The following is a 19,611-nucleotide window of genomic DNA, read 5'->3' on the forward strand; positions in this document are numbered from 1 at the left end:
CCTTAGAAACTTGAATGCTTCTTGGAAGGTGGCAATTTTCCACCACCGAAACAGGCCAACGGGTCTCCAATGCTGAGAAAGGTGGGACAGATTTTTGTTGTTGTTGTTTGTTTGTTTTCGTACAGAGCACCGAACGGCCTTTGTAGTCTACAGATGAACCCACCCAAGACTGAGTTTTACTCTGAGCCTGACTGTCTTAGATTCATATTCCCAGAAAGGAGCTACTGTTAACCAAGAGATCCTTTCTGTTCTCCTACTTCCCAACACTTCTCGCCATCCAAAGTTGATCTTAGATGAGTCTTCCTTAAAGACCAAGCTTATGCTTTCCAGCCCACCTTCCTTCCATTGGTGAAGACATCCATCATATTCTTCTGGCATCACATATTTAAATGAGATAACGTTTATAAAACACTAAACATAATGCTTGGCACCTAGTGCTCAGAAATGTTAGCAGAATTATGGGTAATGACGTCAAATTATAATTAGCATTTATTTCATGTTTTAAGTGTCTCACACAATTCTTAAGCCTCAATTTCCTGTGCCACAATTTGCACAGTTCTTGTCTTTGTCCCTCATAAATATATGACAGTGTGCTTATGGCTCCTCTTAGCAGAGTACAATGAAAATAATTTCAGAGGAATCAAGATTTATAACTCTCATAATAGGACACAGTAATTTCCCTAGAAGATATGATATTGACCACCTTGATTTTACACTTGGTACCGAAACTAATTTGTAACTAATCTTGTAGATGACAGCCATAGAGAAAGTCCAAAGTTATATTTCCTCAACAGGCAGGTTAAGAATGTCTCCACGTTATACACAGAGTTTCTGCAACGATAGCGCGAACAGCAAGTTGTCCAATAGGAACCAATCTACAATCTGGAGAGCTGAAGACTTCAACTTTAAGGTGTTTCTAGATGACATATTTGGACTTACACAATTGGGGTTCATAATTTAGTGATATGTCTCGGGACTAGTTATATTAAGTGAAGGTGTGGAAAATACCCCATCTATGATGCAAAAGGAATATACGGTTTCAGATGCTTCTGCTATTGCTATTGCAGCAAACAAATTGGTTAGGTATCAGTGATGAAAATGCACCTTGCGTGTTGCAACAGGACATTGTGCCCTAGAGGTATTCCATTTGCTATTCAATGCACAGATACCTAACCTGGCAGGCAGGACAGTCACAGCACTCAGCAAAGGTTTCTCTAAACTAGAGGATGCCAAAGAATTAACACTGTAGGCTGCTTCTTTAGAGAGACTACGTTTTAGAAGCCTCACTCTCAGTGAGAAAGAGGCCAGAATCTCAGATTTTAAGTTCACTGCTTTTAAGTTCTTTAAAGTGAATTAACTCATCTCAGATAAGTTCTATCTGAATGCTTAGGAGAAAGACCCAGAAAACATTGGTGCTTTTAAGGTCTTGTTTATTTTCAATCTTAGATAGGTTGAATGAGGAATATGTCTTAATAGGCAACATAATAATTGTCTGTTCTTTGAGCTTTTGCCAGAAAGGATATTTTATTAAGGACATATTGCACTAATTTGGTGATATTGATCTCAGTTTAAGGCTAAGTTGAAACTCTCCTGTTCTTTTCAATTAAGCTGTCAACTGTAATAAATGGCCACAAAGTGCAAAATTAAGGAAAAAAAATCCCGAGAAGTTGTAAAAGGATGTACATAGTGTAGACCAAACTAGTATAAATAGTGCAGGCCTAAATAACATAACCCTTTTAAAAATAGTTTGTGTTTTTCTTGAGTTATTTGGTTAACTGAGGAAGACTAGCCTCACTTCATATATCTCTTAAGATACACTGACTTATCCCATGGCATCAAAATATCAATTTTTAGGTGAATTATTTTAAGTACTTTTTTGCAGTATTTTGAAAAAAAAATACTGTATAATAAAATGAAAATTCCCAATGCCAATAAAAGCAATCAAATAAGCGACTGCTTCCTAGTTTATGGAAAAACATTTTTAGTATTTTTATAATTACTCAGATGACTTTATGCAATCATTAAATTCACCAGGTAGTTGCTTAGTTCTCCTTTTGGAAGGAAGTCAAATAGAAAGGTATGAGAATGTTAAATAAATATAATTATAATTTAATAATTCCATAATATGCAGGTGAAGACTGGATTGGAAATAATCCATTATAAAATAATGTTTATTTGCTTATAATTAGAAAATATCCCTAGGCTATTCTCTAGAAAATATTATCATATCTAAATCACTGACAAAAAATTGGGTTTATTGTTTAAATTCATTCTTTATAGAAATATTTTTTTAATTTTTAAAAGTTTTATTTTATTTTATTTTTTTCTTCAACTGTTATTTTAAGTTCTGGGGTACATGTGCAGGATGTGCAGTTTTGTTACATTGGTAAATGTGTGTCATGGTTTGCTGCACAGATCAACCCATTACCTAGGTATTAGCTATTCTTCCTGATGTTCCTCCCACCCCCCCGCATGCCTCCCCAATATTGGCAGGTCCCCATGTGTTGTTCCCCCACATATGTCCATGTGTTCTTGTCATTCAACTTCGTGGGAACATTGAGTTTTTGGTTTTCTGTTTCTGCCTTAGTTTCCTGAGGATAACAGCTTCCAACTCCATTCATGTCACTGCAAAGGACATAATCTTGTTCCTTTCTATGGCTGCACAGTTTCATGATACATTAAGTATCACGTTTTCTTTATCGAGTCTGTAATTGATAGACATTTGTGTTGATTCCATGTCTTTGCTATTGTGAACAGTAGCAATGAACATATATCTTCATAATAAAATAATTGCTGGGTCAAATGGTATTACTGCTTCTAGGTCTTTGAGGAATCACCACACAGTCTTCCACGATGGTTGAAATAATTTACACTCTCACCAACAATGTAAGCACATTCCTTTTTCTCCACGACCTCGCCATCATCTGTTGTTTCTTGACTTTTTAATTGCCATTCTGACTGTGAGGTGGTATCTCATTGTGGGTTTATTTTCATTTCTCTAATGATCAGTGATGTTAAAAATCATTGACATTCCCATTCAAGTTAGCTAAATTTATGAGTTATTTTCCATACATATGCAATATGTCTGAAATGTGACAGATAGTGAAGGAGATGACTGAATGTGAAGGTTCACTATACAACAATCTTACTTTAGGATGTAATTAGCTCATCTCTAATACTGAGTGGGTGAGTAGTGAACAAAATGAACACAAGCATCAAAATAATCTCTTACCTGTTGCCACATTGTTCCTTGGCTTCACAACTGAATGAATTGCAGCACAATGTTTTGCACATGATAATGAGGGATTATAGCTAGACACAAATGTTGAAGACTATGTGATTTGCATCTACTGTGACAGAAAAATTACAGTTGATCAAATTTACTTTAAATAGATACTAATGACACTAAACTACTATATAATCAAATCCTCCAGTCAAAAATCTGTTATCTCAAGAGATAGTCAATGTCAGTATATCTATGCATTTTGAAAATTTTAATGTTATTCTCAGTTATATTATAGTTGTATTTTACCTAGAGCCATTGTTTGTATTAACAATAAAATCAAAACAAAATCTTCAGGTTTTTGTCGGGGTATCAACAAACACATTATGGAGTCTCTTAGAATCTGCTAATCTTTGGATTAAAATTTTGTCCTGTCAACACAAAGCAAATTTTAAAGGGAAAATATTTCATAGAAATGTAAATTGCAACCATACAACTTCAGAACAACCAGATAGGGTGATTTGTATGCATTTCTACCAGTGACTACTCAGCCAATTGCAGTACCCTGTGATAACATTCCAAAAAGTGGTATATAAATAAGGTAAACAAGCTTTTTCTCTTCTCCTCACAATTGCTACCTCACATTTCTACATAGTTATATAAATAACAACAAAACAAAATAAAGATGCTTTTGAAAAATCAGGATAAAACTCATACTGGATAATTGCCAGTTCTTCATAGTATATGTAAAATAGTGTAATTAATGCCTACTTTTGAAGTTTTACTAGAACAAAAGGTAGATCCTGAGTGCTTGACATGGAACCAAATTATCCAAAAACATTGGCATTTAGGAGATTGTTTATTATGTGTCCTTGATGGAGAAAAATTATGATTATTTAAAAAATACTGTTTGTTATATGTTTATATGTATTCTTCTGACAAATGTGAAACGAGACAAATTAACACCTTGCTAAAGCTGTCTATGTATTATTATTGCCTAATTAAATGCAATACTTGAAGGCTTTTAATACTATTTGTTCAAAGCTCTATGCCAATTCTTTAACCATTTAAAATGCCTTTATCATAACAGCACAAAGTTGGAAACAGCCCATTCCAGCTGTAGATTAACATGAATATGCTCCACTGTTAACAATTGTAGTCCTACTAAGAACATCCGAAGAAGTAGACAGTTTCTTTGAAATAGAGTTTACATAAGTCTTTTTGTTTTCAAAAGCAGAAAAGTTTCTCAATATTTTTTTAATTATAATATTTTCCTTATATGACCTTGCAAAGCACATATTTATATGTGTAATTGGATTAGTGAGTTTGTTTTAAAGTGTGTCTTAATCCTGCTTTGGGAAGCAGACTCTCCCAAGCATTTAATTATTTTTTCTATATGATGCCTTGCTCTGCGACTATCTTATTATTTGAGCATTTGTCATACTTTATTATATTTTCTCTCTGTGTGTATGTTTGTGCATGCCTCTTTTCCTCCAGACTTTCAGCTACACCAAGGAGAAACTGTTTTTTCATCTTTGTTTACCCTTAGTAATTTGCCTAGTACCTAGAAATGAGAAGACACTCAGTAATATTTGAAATTCATTGGTGCATAAAGGTATCAGGTACATGTCTTTAACCTTCATATTAAATGAGACATATCAGCCGCTATTTTCCAAAAAAATAATATTTAATGACTGGTACAAGTTATCAAGTGTCTTTTCCAATTTCACCCAATGATGTTACATAAGATAGTCCTCTTTTCCTACCCAACTATCCACTCTCTGCTTTTTAATGTTGGAAGTATCTTAAAATGTCTGGTGGTCTTTGGATGTCCATTAATATTCGATAGTAGGGCACAGAAGTTCTGTGTGCCAAGGTGTATCTTCTTAAGAAAGGGCTTCATTAAATTTAGTTGGTTAGTGAGCTGGTTATTCCATGAAAAAAGGAGAAGCAGTTCTCTGCGGCTCTTCAATTACTATAGTTAAGAATCTTCTGGGTTTTTTTCTTGGAGGTATTCTGGGAATAATAAGGGGTAATGGAATTGGAGATTCCACTCTTTATTATTATGTAGATCTTTACTTAACCCGCCCATGCTGTGCCTTGTACCTGGTAAATCTCCAATCTCTCTCCTGGAATGAGAGTAGAGAAAATGTTGCCCCGCTACAGAACATGGTCTTAGGACCCAGCCATGGTTTCCCATTAGACATAAAAGACTTATAACCTGTTTTCAGCTCTGTGCCACACCTCACCTTTTAAGATGCCTTGTGTTTTTTACTGCCAAGTCTTTCACGAGTACTAAGGGGCAAGCCAGCACTCATTTATTTGCTCTTTCATTATTTACCAATTTTTCCACCTCCTAGTAAAATATAGAATGATTTTGTCTGTTTTCATGTTATTTTATTCCTTTTGGCTTAGTCATTTCATTTCTGTGCTGTCATTTTAGCAGGGGTGTTATAGGTGAATGCACAAAAACATGATGTTTAATTAACCTTTCAAAGTTAAAGGAGAAACTCTCTAAAACAGGCAAATATTTGGTCCTAAGTATTATGAATTATTGTATACTATGCTATGTCACAGAATAATGTTACAATGTACATAGTTTATATGTGTTTTTCCTATCTTATTGTCATAACTATAACTCTCCATTTAAAAAATTGACAGAATAATTATTTGCTTTCAGTTGCATATTTTTTCTTGCTCTTCCTCTTTCTTGAAATTTCGATTTCTATTAGTTTCCTACATTCTATACATTGAGCTCTATTTTCTTTTCTAAATAGTGACAGATTCATGAGAGACATGTTACTTTGTAATGATTTACTATTGGCTTAAATTCAGTTATTTATGTTTGTTTGCTCCCATATTTTATATAAAATAAAAATATTTGCCATTTCATAACTGTTTGATATGAAATATAAAAGAAAAGCTTTTTTAGCTACATCCAGCTGTAGGGAGTGGAAACAACCATCCTATTAAGTAATGCAGTTTGAATTATCCTACTGGCAGAACTTCAGTGGAATATGGCAAAAGGGCAGTAGTCATCACTGTGAATGATGATTATTACTACTACTTCTAGTAACAGCTACCATTGGAGTCCTCCAGATAACAGATACAGGAACCTTACATGTATTTTGAGAGTAAGAGAGGAGTGTTAGTGTCCCCATTTCACATACTACAAATGGTTTTTCCTAGGGCCAACCAGCTAGCAAGTGGCATTTATTGGATTGAAACCATCTTATGACTAATTTCAAATTTGCGTTTCCCCTAAAATACCATTAATAAAAAACAATGATGCATAATTATGTGATTTTAAAGTCAAGGATACTGATAAGAGTAGTTACATGGACAATTAATATTTTAAACTCTGAGCTGTTGTTTTTATAAAACCTCTAGGACAATCCTACCAGCTCAAATTGCAGCCACTTACCTTGGTGCTCAGCCTTGTCCCAGACCTGTTTTTTCCTTCTGCCCATTCCCTGCTTCTTTACTGTTTCACTAGTAGAAGCTCATACCTCAGGTACAGTTTTTTTGGTTAACAGCTTTACTGAACTGTGATCTATATACCATAAAATTTGCCCACTTAAAGTCTGCGACTCGATGCCTTTTAATAAGATCAGAATTGTACAGCTAACATCACAATCAATCGTAGGTAATATTTGTCATCTCCACAAGAAACCCCATATCCATTAGCAGTCACTCTCCATGTTCTGTCCCCTCCTCCCTTGTCCTAGGCAATTGCTAATCTACCCTCTGTCTCTATAGACTTGCCTATTTTGGACATTTTATATAAGTGGAACTATGTAATACGTAGTCTTTTGAAACTTTGCTACTTTCACTGACCATATTTCCAAGGTTCATCTGCATTGTAGTATGTATCAGAACTTTGTTCTACTTTATTGCAGAATTGTATGAATATCCCATATTTTTGTAGAGATAATACATTTTTTATTTATCCATTCATTAGGTGGAGGGCATTTGAGATGTTTCCAGTTTTTGACTGCTATGAATAATGATATCATGCACACCTGTGCCCAAGTTTTTGCATAGTCATATATTTTTATTTAATTTATTTCTATCCTTAGGAGTAGAATTGGTGATCATATGGTAACTCTATATTTAACCTGTTCAGGGACTGCCAGATTGTTTTCCAAAGCATCTGTACCATTTAACATTCAATGTGAGGGTTTCAATTTCTCCATATCCTTGTCAAATGTGTCTTTTTAATTATAGACTTCCTACTGAGTGTACATGTTACCTCACTGGTGTTTTGATTTGTATTTCCCTAATGAGTAATGATGCTGAGCATACTTTCAGGTGCTTATTGGCCACTTGTATAGTTTTGAGAACTATCTATTCAAATACTTTGCCTATTTTTACTTGTATTATTTGTTCTTCTATCATTAAATAGTAAGAGTTTTTAATATATTCCAGATACAAGTCCTTTGTTTGATATATGATTTGTGGACATTTTCTTCAATTCTATGGGTTGTCTTTAAATTTTTTTTTAAATTATAAATTGACAAATTATAGTAGTATATATTTACGGGGTACAAAGTGATGTTATGCTTTATGAATACAATGTAGAATAAATTAAATTAACATATCAACATCATAAATACTTATTGCTTTTTGTGGTGAAAACATTTGAAATTTATTCTCAGCGATTTTGAAATATACAGTACACTATTATTATTATTATTATTATTTTTCCGACTAGCTGAGATTTCATTTGGACCAAAAAAAAAGCAATTGAATTGTTTACAGCTGGAGTCATGGGCAAGGGGGGGTCCCCAGTCATTAAAGTCTCCACAGGTGGGCTGAGGGCTAGGGCTGAGACTCCCGTGGGTCTGCTGTTCACCGCGCTCCCCTGCACAGGGTCCTCCCTCCCGGGCTCTGGGGCAGCCTCAAGAGGGGCAGGCTGGGAGGGGCTGTCGCAGCGGTTCACTCGGGCAGGACGTCAGAGGACTCGGATACCGCCTCCCATCACGGGTCTCAGTCTTCTTCACAACCACAGCCTTGGGGGAGCCCGCGCCAGAGGCAAAGCTGGAGCCCAGGCCGTAGCTGAGGCCGGAGCTTATGTGGCCCCCATAGGCAGAGCTCAGACCACCTGCATAACTGCTGGTGGCCTTCGTGTGGATAAAATGTTTAAATGTCTTCTGATCCCACAGAATTCTATTAGAAATTGATAATACTTGATTATTATAATTGATAATTGACAATAAAAATAAACGATAACATCAAAAATTGTTCTACATCAAAAATTGTGTGGTATATGTTTTTTTTTTTTCCTGAGGAAAAAAACCTGTACTTTTTTGTATAAAAACAAAAAAGGATCCAAAATCAATAACCTGAGGTTTTATATCAGGCAGCTAAATCCAAAGAAAGTAGAAGGAAGGAAATAGGTAAGGTAAGAAGAGAAGAAAGAAAAGTAAGAAAGAAAAATAGGCAAACAATGGAGGAAAGTAAGAATATATTTAAAAATTATAAATACATAATGTAGGTGGTGGGGGGATGGAGGCAGCAAACCACCATGGCGTGTGTGTACCTATGCAACAATCCTGCAAGATCTGCACGTGTACCCCAGAGCTTGAAGTATAATAATAAAAAAAATTTAAAACCAAGAAAGAAATATTTATGCGAGCATTCTACATGCCTTTCATATTAAACACAATGTGAGCCCAATGAAAAAAAATTATTAAACCTCTAGCTAAACTGATCAAACAAATAAAAAGAAATAACACAAATCACAGAGATCAGGAATGAAATAGGAGTTATCACCACACATTCTAGAATGTTAAAAGGATACTAAGACAATGTATAAAATTCCATTATATACTTAGAGGATACTGCATCATAAGCAAGTAGTGTTTATTGTGATAACGCAAGGTTGGTTTGACATTCCAGCAAATAATGTCATCCACCATATTAACAGGATATAGGAGAAAGTCATATGTTAATTTCAGTAAATGCAGAAAAGCTTCTGATAAAAATCAATTTTCCTTTATGATTAAAAGTCCCAGCAAACTAAGTTGAGATTCCTTTTTTTAGGTTCAGGAAGTTACTTGCTATTCCTAGTTTGCTTGTTTGGTGTAAGTTCATGATGGCTGCCATGATTCTCTTGTCTCCTAATCTGTTAACTCTCGGAGAAAGCTGTGGGATTTACTGGATATGTGCACATATGGGGTGCTGAGGACTACTCATAAACCATCTCTTCTATAGATGTTGCTTTACAAGATTTTAAACAAATTAAAGATAATAATAAATGTCCATTATATAATTTTTATACAAATAGGTTGAAAAAATCAGATGCTAAAAATCCCCACAAATTCTTCGATAAATATGAGATATTTTCTATACATTTTGTCTTCGATGTACTTTTAGACATTTTAGTTTTTAATAAATTTACATCTAAACATGCAAAGTATTACCAAATATTTTAAACATTCCATGTTTATATACTTTTTTACATAGTCATCTTCATTGACTAAAAATAATTTTATGATGTAGAATTAACATAATTTACATAAGAACTTATCATTATAAATTCTAATTTTTGCTGTTATAAACAAACCTGAAATGAATATCCATGTATATGTATGGTTTTTTCATTATATAATACAAAATTTTCTAATATCTTTCTTGGAGTTATTGCCAAGATATTTGTAAATCATATATTTTTTATTTACATTGTTCACTTCTTCCTCATTTTTTAGTTTTTAGAAATCTTTCCCTTTTAATATGCTTCTTAAATGATTATTTATAGTTTTCCAATGCTTTTCTTTTAGGTTTTCTTCATACCATAAGATGTAACTTCTCTCTGGCTCATTTAAAGTATGTTTTTAAATGTTTCACCTATTTTGAGTTTATATGTCTTTCTAAGAATACCTGTTATTTCTTTTTATTGCAAAGATTATTGCCACTGTCAGAGAAGAAACAAAATAACAATCGAGGAGTTTTACTATTTTATTTGTTCATTAGCAATTATACCTTTCATCCCAAACACTGAGACTATCATTCTTTATCTTCTTCCATGTCAACTCATTTCGAAAGAAAATAAAAGAATAAAAAAAGGTTTTTTCTTATGTGTAGACTTGTAGTAAGCCTCATTTTTGTCTTAAGACTATGAAATGCTATTGTTACAAGTCAGTTACATTGTTTCATAACTGGAAGAGAAGTGGTATTTTGGAGTTTGAAAAATTGCCTACACAACTTATCTACTATTTAAATTTGGAAGATTCAACTTTGTGCTTCAGTGTTTGCATCTATGCGATGGAGGCAACATTCCTTCTATTGCATGGGCTTTGTATAATTAATTAAACAAGTTAATTTATATCAAGAGCCAAGGATAGTGTCTGGTATAAAGAAAATTCATTAAATATTAACTATTATACTCATTTAAAAACTTGCACTTGCAGAGAACTCCTTGTCTAACACCATTTGTAATTTTGTTTGTTTGTTGTTAAGAAACACACTTATTACTCATGGTTTGGATTATATATACTATCAAATTTTATTTCCTAGAGCTTCCTAATTTTTATTTATTTATTTATTTATTTTTTACTATAGTCTCTTCTACTCCGAGGTCCATTTCATAAAATTATGCCTATTATTTTTGCTGGACTTAAAAAAAAAACTGCCTGCCTATGTCTAAAGGACATGAAAAGTATAGTCCAATGCTTCCTTAAAGTGCATAGGATTCATTTGGGAGATTTAAAAAAATGTTGATTCTGATCTGGTCAGTTGTGGATGAAGCTTGAGATGGTGAATTTCTAGTAAGCAGGAAGGAGGCGGCAATGCTGCCGCTTGTTTCAGGACCACACTTTGTATACAAGGTACTAGCCTGTTCCTTTGTGGGTAACACACATTTGCTTACTCAGTCATCCACAAAACATTAAGAAGGAGCTCTTTCCCAGTCATTGCACACTTGACTGGGGACACAATTTTGAACAGAGTCTGATGAAATGAAGATTAGTCAAATCATCACAAAAATACAAATAAAATTACGTTTTCTCCCTGTCCCTTCTTCCCGGCATAACACAATGCTGAGAGCTGAAATGTGTGTGTCTTTGTCACAAAGCTTATCTTCTTGTGCAGACAAGGTGACCAGGTCTGCCACCTATGTGCCACTTTCTGCATCGTTTTTTTCCCCCACTCATCTTTTCTTATTTTCCTCCTCTACTATGCGCTTTCTTTTCACCGTCCTGATAACAACACTATAGCTCTGTTCAATGTACCTCTAGGTTGCAGCTTTGCTCTACCAAATGCCCTGATCACCTGTTTTTCTCTTTGTACAATGGAGACTGTTGAATGTAGAGAATAGCTTCCTATCTCTTCATTCAAAATTAATATCTTAACTATGTTTGAAGCATAAATGAGTATAAAAGAAGTATGTTACTACCACTGACTAATAATTTAAGAAATTTTAGAATGGCATACCAGCTAATATAAGTATCTAATGTCACATTTTTAGAAAACATGGCTATAACTTCACACAGAAAAAACAGCTATGGTTTAGTTAGAGTAAACCATATCAGACTTGCTTTGATATGTTTAGCAAGGTAATGTTCATCTAATTCTTTTCGCCAGAATAAACCATATGAGACTTGTTTTAACATGTTCAATAAAATATTGCTCAGCTAATTAGAGATATCCTTCCAAAGAATAACTATAAAAACTTCACTCGATTTCTAGTAAATTGCATATTAATAATTAAATGAAAACATTCCATGATATTTGTGGTGTCATCCTGCATATACAGTACCATATAATTAAGAAAATATTTGATACCCAAATTTGGAAGTTGGCATGGTAGGGCAATGTTTGTGATTAACACATATCATTTTATATGATTAGCCCATAACATTTCAATGGAAATATTGAATATTTTTTCTAGTCTGTGGAAACCACATGTGCAATTTGGCATAATTTAAAATAACTGTAAAAGTGTAGTCATGCTATCCAGTTTCAGAAAAAAGTGATTTGCAATTAACTTGAAGATAAATAGCCATATCTTTGATATTAACCAGCTTCAGTATAGCTCTGACGGACTTCACCCAAGGTTTCAAATCTACACTATGCATATTGGATTTTAATAGGTAAGTATATACATAAAGTTCCACCACTAATGTTTATGTGAATAATAACTTACACATAATAAAACCAACAACATCCATTGAATATGGGCAATTTAAATATTTATAACTCTGTTTGCCATTTGGCAAGTCAAAGTAGTCAGTGAAAGTCAGTCAAGCTGGTTTTGGATTAACTTAATTTTTTATGCATAAATTTGCTTATGTATCTGATGGTCATAATGATAAACTCAGTCAAGTAACAGTTGTATACTTTCCAAAAATTTACAGTGTAATGAAATGGATTAAACACATGTCATTGAATATGTGGGTTGAGTTTGACCACGTCTGGTTATATAGCTCTAGACGTTAGCTTATTTTTCATTAAAATGAGGAGGTTAGATTAATTGTTCTCTAAGTCCCAATACTGGTTTAAATTTTTATGGTACTATTGAATTTTCCATTACTTTTATGGTTTGTATTTGCAAAGAATCATCATATTTATGGTGTTTTGTTTCCTCCTACATATTTGTCTTGCAATTAAAACAAACTCACACCAGGAGGGTATAGTCCTATGAATTTAACAAGTCATTTCATGTGTAGTTAAGAATAATAGCTTATAGGATACTTTTAAACTTTATTTTCTGTAAAAATTTAAATCTCTGAAAAGATAACTATGAATAAAATATAATTCCTCATTTGTATAATCTACAAGGTCATGCAACTATGCAGTTTCCAGAAGTAAAACATTCTCATTATTAGCTTATCCAAGGCCCACATAGGGTTTAGAAAATGGTGTGAAACTTTATTATCTTTCCTGTTGAGAATCTCTTAACTTTGTGCTGGGCAATGTAGGAGCCTCTTTTTAGTCTAATCAAGAAACTTTCTTTTGTGGAATCTGAAGATTTGAGAAGGTTGGGCAATGGAGAAAAAGATCAACAGAGAAAAGAAAACTCTGGCCTGACTCCTACTGTTTAAATAGTAGAAATTCAATTTAAAAAGGTAGAAATAGAATTCTGATTATTATTTAAGGAGCTTAGAATGCCTCAGTATAATCAATAGCCTTTTTCATTATACTTGCATTATTATCAAAGACTAATCTGATCCTGGTTTTATTTTTATGTTGAGAAAACACAGCTAAATCAATCTATACCTTTTCTTCCCCTCAGGACTTTGGATGAGGCTTACATTTCATTCTTAAGCCTCTAGCTGCCATCCAAACTCAAAATCTTTTGATAGCTTGAATGCTCTTCTCTCTTCTCCCCTCAAAGGGCCCTCACTCCTCTCCCCTCCCCTCTCCTCCTCTCCTCTCCTCTCCCCTCCCCTCTCCTCCTCTCCTCTCCCCTCCCCTCCACTCCCCTCCCCTCCATTCCTCTCCGCTCTCCTCCTTTCCTCTTTTCTCCTCTCCTCTCCATATCTCTCATCTCTCCTTATCTCCCTATCTTCTTGCTTCCAATGACTATAAACCTTTACTCTGTTGTTAGTACTTAGTATACTTAATAGCTTAACAACTCAGCATCTCTTCTTTGAGAGGAACCTGCCTTTAAATTTAATATGGCATTGCAGAGGTTAAAAGCATGACAGTATTGTAACTACCTAGTATGCCATACAATGTTATCTATTATTCAATGCAATTTTAGTACTGAGTGATCTTATGGCATTCAAGTTTTTCAAAGTCAGTAATTGACGTACAGATTTATCCATCCATTTATCTGTCCATTTTTCCCTCCATTCATAAATGTTATTGCATATCCACTTTATGTTGATTATTGTATCTTTTTTTGTATGAAAGTAATGGTGAAATCAGAGTCCCTGCTCTTGAGAAGTTTATAGTAGAGTTGTTACTACCTAAACTTTTTTGTTTACCAGAAAAAGTATGAGAAAGTAAGATTATATTTTCCAAACGTGCTAGGCAATAGAGACTTTATTATGTGTTGTGACAGATGGTAGCTGCTTACCCAAATCCATGTCTTCCTTTTTTTTTTTTAATTATTGTACTTCTATTCTGAATTTGGAAAAACAATGATCATAGCTCTGGACAATACATAATGTTTGGCTTAATCCAATTGCTAGAATCTTCTTCTTTGCTTTCCTAGTCTCTTTTGAAGTTAAGAATAACCATTGAGATCCAAACAATTGCGTGTTTAGGAGTTTCCTTTCTTAAGTAGGAACAGTGGTGGCCAATATCATCTCTTCCAATATTTTTTAGGCTTGAAAACAGACAGGATATCTGAAGCTGCAGTAGACATATTTTGATCATAATCTGGAATTCATAGGAAAAGATCACATGCTAAAGATGTCAAACAGAAGAGATAGAAAAAGCAATGATTTGATGATGTTGTGGAGCAGCTGAGCCAACTACAGCTTCCTCCTAATTTCGGAATTCCTACTACGTGAGAAAATAAACCCTTCTTAGTGAAAGTCGTTATAAATTTGGTTTTCTGTTACTTATAGTGGAACACATTTCTAATACATATACATATACAAAAGGATCAATAGAGGGTCTAATGGGTAACAACGCCAATTCCTGCAGAACACATTTTGTATTTCTAACAAACACATAACTTAAATGGATCATTGGTATGAACTTGGATATAACTATTTCTCACACTAATTTTTGTTTGTAATTGGATTTGAAATGTGGTACAAAATATTAGTAATTTATTCTTAATGGATGGTGTAATCTCTTCTGTAGGGATCGGTGGTAGTGGCTACACATTTATATCTTTTTTCCTACTGTTCTTTCCTTCAGAACTAAGAGAAAGTTTATTAGCTAAGGATGAGAAAAGTTTAGTAACTTGAACTTCAAAAGTATTCAAAGTCTTTCTGCTATATAATTTTTTTGTTACATAGCCATATGTATACCTATGTAACAAACCTGCATGTTCTACACGTGTCCCTGAACTTAAAGTATAATAATAAAAACAAACAAACAAACACTTTTAAAAACACTCAGTAAGACCATGGAGCAGCTAATTTTGACCTATGAATGATAGGGAAGGTCAAAATTAGCGAACCACCTCTTTCATATCCTGTTACTTATTCAGTGCACACTTCTCCATTTGTGATCTTGATTCATACTTACCCCATGTCCCACTCTGATCATGCAGTGGCATGATTTCAGCTTACCACAACGTCTGCCTCCCGGGTTTAAGTGATTTTTCTGCCTCAGCCTCCTGAGTAGCTGGGACTGTAGGAACGTGCCACCATGCCCCGCGAATTTTTGTATTTTTAGTAGAGACAGGGTTTCATTATGTTGGCCAGGCTGGTCTCAAACTCCTGACCTCGTGATCTGCCTGCCTTGGCCTCCCAAAGTGCTGGGATTACAGGCGTAAGCCACTGCGCCTGGCTTGCAATACAATTTTTAAAAGTAAGACATTTCATTAATCTTCTTCTGGGTCATGAGTTGTTTTTCTTTACTTATATGATTATTTATGTGATTTATATGATTAGGAGACTTTTGAAGAAGAAAGAGACAAAGGGCAAGAATGGTGATTGCAATTTTGTGCTTACTTATAAAAAGGCAAACACTCAATTTGTGTTTTAAATTCTGTTCCTTCACGTAAAATATTGATGAAGTGAGTCATTAGTGAAATCTTGCTTAACTGAAAAGCCGTTTCAACTTTATAATCAATACAAAGGATTCTATGGGTTTTCTATATCTATTTATGATCTGGAAAAGCTAATGCTATACATATTCAAAGTAGCAATATTAAACTTGAGATCTTGTTATTGAGTGCTTTTCACACTTATTTATTTATTTTTTCCCATTTATTTATTTTATTGTATTTTAGGTTTTGGGGTACATGTGAAGAACATGCAAAATTGTTGCATAGGAACACACGTGGCAGTGTGATTTGCTGCCTTCCTCCCCATCACCTACATCTGGCATTTCTCCCCCTGCTATCCCCCCCCCCCCCCCCCCCCCCCCCCCCCCCCCCCCTATTTCCCCCCAACTGACCCCAGTGTGTAGTGCTCCCCTCCCTGTGTCCGTGTGCTCTCATCGTTCAACACCCGCCTATGAGTGAGAACATGCGGTGTTTGATCTTCTGCTCCTCTGTCAGTTTGCTGAGAATGATGGTTTCTAGGTTCATAACGGCAAATAATTACTTCATATTTGAAGGACCTTTGTTCAGTTAATGAAGATGACAGTTGCCAGGGCTGTAAGTTGAGGGCATATGGAGTTGTTGGTATATGTTATTTACATAATAGCTATAAATGCTAAGAAAAAACAATAAAAGCTAGAGAGAGAACCCTACTCTAACTCTGAAGTGTTTTATTTATGGTATAGGCTCTTGAGGTCTCATGGGAATAAACAAACAACTATTTGAAGTTATTTGGAAGTTATTTTACCTTTATTTAGAATATCATCGTTGAAGTTAGGAATGTTCAGTTTTGCCCCGGGATCACTTTGCTAGCTCATATTTGTTGAGCATACAGTGAGCTCTGGCCACTGCTTGTGTTACTGCAGAAACGCAAATGATATATACTGCTGCTGCTTGCTCAGTGCTTCCAGTTCATACGGGAGAAAAACACTTTACATTTCTCAAAAACAAGACATTTATCTGGCAAACAAAAAAGCTCATCATCACTGTTCATTAGAGAAATGCAAATCAAAACCACAATGAGATACCATCTCACGCCATGTAGAATGGTGATCATTAAAAAGTCAGGAAACAACAGATGCTGAGAGGATGTGGAAAAATAGAAATGCTTTTACACTGTTGGTGGGAGCGTAAATTCGTTCAACCATTGTAGAAGACAGCATGGAGATTCCTCGAGGAACTAGAACCAGAAATACCATTTGACCCGGCAATCCCATTACTGGGTATGTACCCAAAGGATTATAAATCATTCTACTATAAAGGCACATGCACATGTATGCTTATTGCAGCACTATTTACAATAGCAAGGACTTGGAACCAACCAAAATGCCCATCAATGATAGACTGGATAAATAAAATGTCGCACATACACGTCGTGGAATGCTATGCAGGCATAAAAAAGGATGAGTTCATGTCCTTTGCAGGGACATGGATGAAGCTGAAAATCGTCATTCTCAGCAAACTAACACAGGAACAGAAAACCAAACACTGCATCTTCTCACTCATAAGTGGGAGTTGAGCAATGAGAACACATGTACACAGGGAGGAGAAATGCACACACCGGGGCCTGTTCTGGGGTGCAGGGCTAGGTGAGGGAGAGCATTAGGAAAAATACCTAATGTAGATGATGGGTTGATGAGTGCAGTAAACCACCATGGCACAGATATAGCTATGCAACAAACCTGCACATTCTGTACATGTATCCCAGAACTTAAAGTATAATAAAAATAAAAGAAAGAAAAACACTTTAAAAACCACATGGCTCAGTATGATCATGGGGCAGAGCTCCTGTGTCTGACTGGGAAGGTCAAAAGTACTCAACCACTTCTTTCATATCCTGTTTCTTATTCAGGGCACGCTTCTCCATTTGTGCTCTTGATTCAAAGTTACTCCATGTCCTCTAGAATGCTCTGAGCCAAATTTGTTGTTGTCTTTCTTATCTGTATTTTGAAATGGTTTTTCTCTAGTGTTATTTTGTCCCACAGCCTAAACATGATCATTCTCTCCTCAAAAATATAATATGTCTTGAGATGGGCCTCTCCAGAGCAACTTACTTTTTCTTATCCTCTGCTTTAGGGCCATGATTCTCAATGTTTCAGGCTCACTACAATTGAGGTCTTTACTTACTTTAATTCCACTCCCGCTTCTATATTGCTGAGACGTTCTCCTCACCACTGCACAGAAACTGCTTTGTCAAATGTGAGAAATGACCCGCACAGACTGTGAGCTGTCAAAATATGAGCTTTGCCTGTTGCACTGTGTTTTCTCAGCCCTCAGAACAGCACCTAGCACAAAGTCAGAGTGTTGGGGTCTCCACCTGTGTGGATCTGTCCTGCAGACCCTGACTCAGGATGGATGAATAAAGTACACTGACACACAGATACTATGCTTTGGCAGTTTGACTGAGTGTCTGGGCCACTTACAGACTTGCTGGAGAGTGCTGTAAATAGTTGCAACTGCTGGCCCTGACATGCTGACCTCGCCATCCTTTATTCAGAACACATTAAATGACAAAAACTCTGAGTCAGCACCACTAGAGGTTAAAGATTAAAGGACAGGTTCTGAGGCCTAAAGCAAGCACCATTAATGGGTAATATTCCTGGTTGACCGCCCCTTGAGAAAGCCATCTGGAATGACCCAGTTTAATTTTAGAACCACATGAGTAAACAAGTTAGGTAAACTCCCCAAATTCCTTTGTTTCTACTCTAGTTTATTTAACTAAGGGGACAAGGCTGCCTTCAGTCAAGAACTAAAGAAAGAAACTTTAGGCTTGCAAAAGGGTTTGAGACTATATTTTATAACCTTCTCTAATATTTTTCCCTTAATATTTTTGCCACCACCCTGGCTGAACTCTCACATCAGGGATTAATAAACATATGTAAATGAATGATTGATATCTTCTCTTACTTTCTGTTCGTGGGTCCTATCTTACTCATTCTCTCCTGGTCGTTCTTTCCCCCTGGATTCTGTTACAGTGTCCTCTTGGTTTTCCTATTGCTTTCCAGGGCATTTTCTATATTTCACTTGTTGGGTAATTTTTTCTCTGCCCATACATTAAATATCTGTCCTTTTTCTGAATTTTATTTTTTTTATTATGACTCTCTAGGTGTTTATGGTTCTCAATTCATGTTTCTAACCCCCGAAGTTACTTTGAATATATCCAATGATTATTTGACATCTCCATTTATATATTTTAACGCTTGCTTCAAAATTGCCATGGCCAAATCTTCTTGAAAGTTATTTGGCTCCTAGGTATTTCCTGTCTAGTGAAAGACACTGTATCCAAAACCCTGAAATTGAGTGATAAGCCTATAATAATCTCCTTTTTGGCTGAACCCTCCCCCTGGGACAACAATCATGAAGTCTTATAGGTTTCATTTTTTTCATTATATCTGATATCTGACTCTCGAATCAATTGCCTGCAAATAGGCCTTCTTCACCTCTCATGTGGGCTACTGAAGTAGGTTTTTGAGAGTCATCTGATTATAACCTTGTTCTTTTCAAATTCTTTCTATACCCATGGCTTGAATGGCCTTTCTAAAGCATAAGATGTAGTAATCCATCTCTAACTAAAACATTTCAGTGGCATCTATAGTGTGCTATATTAGAAAATTTAACACAGACTATATCTAAATGATAACCTAAATGGACTGAATCTTGTCACTAAAATATAGGGTGAGCCTTCTACACTTTTTTCCTGCTTTTCTTTTGACTCTCT

Source organism: Cebus imitator, unplaced genomic scaffold (genome assembly GCF_001604975.1).
Source record: "Cebus imitator isolate Cc_AM_T3 unplaced genomic scaffold, Cebus_imitator-1.0 Scaffold168, whole genome shotgun sequence".
Taxonomy (NCBI): Eukaryota; Metazoa; Chordata; class Mammalia; order Primates; family Cebidae; genus Cebus; species Cebus imitator.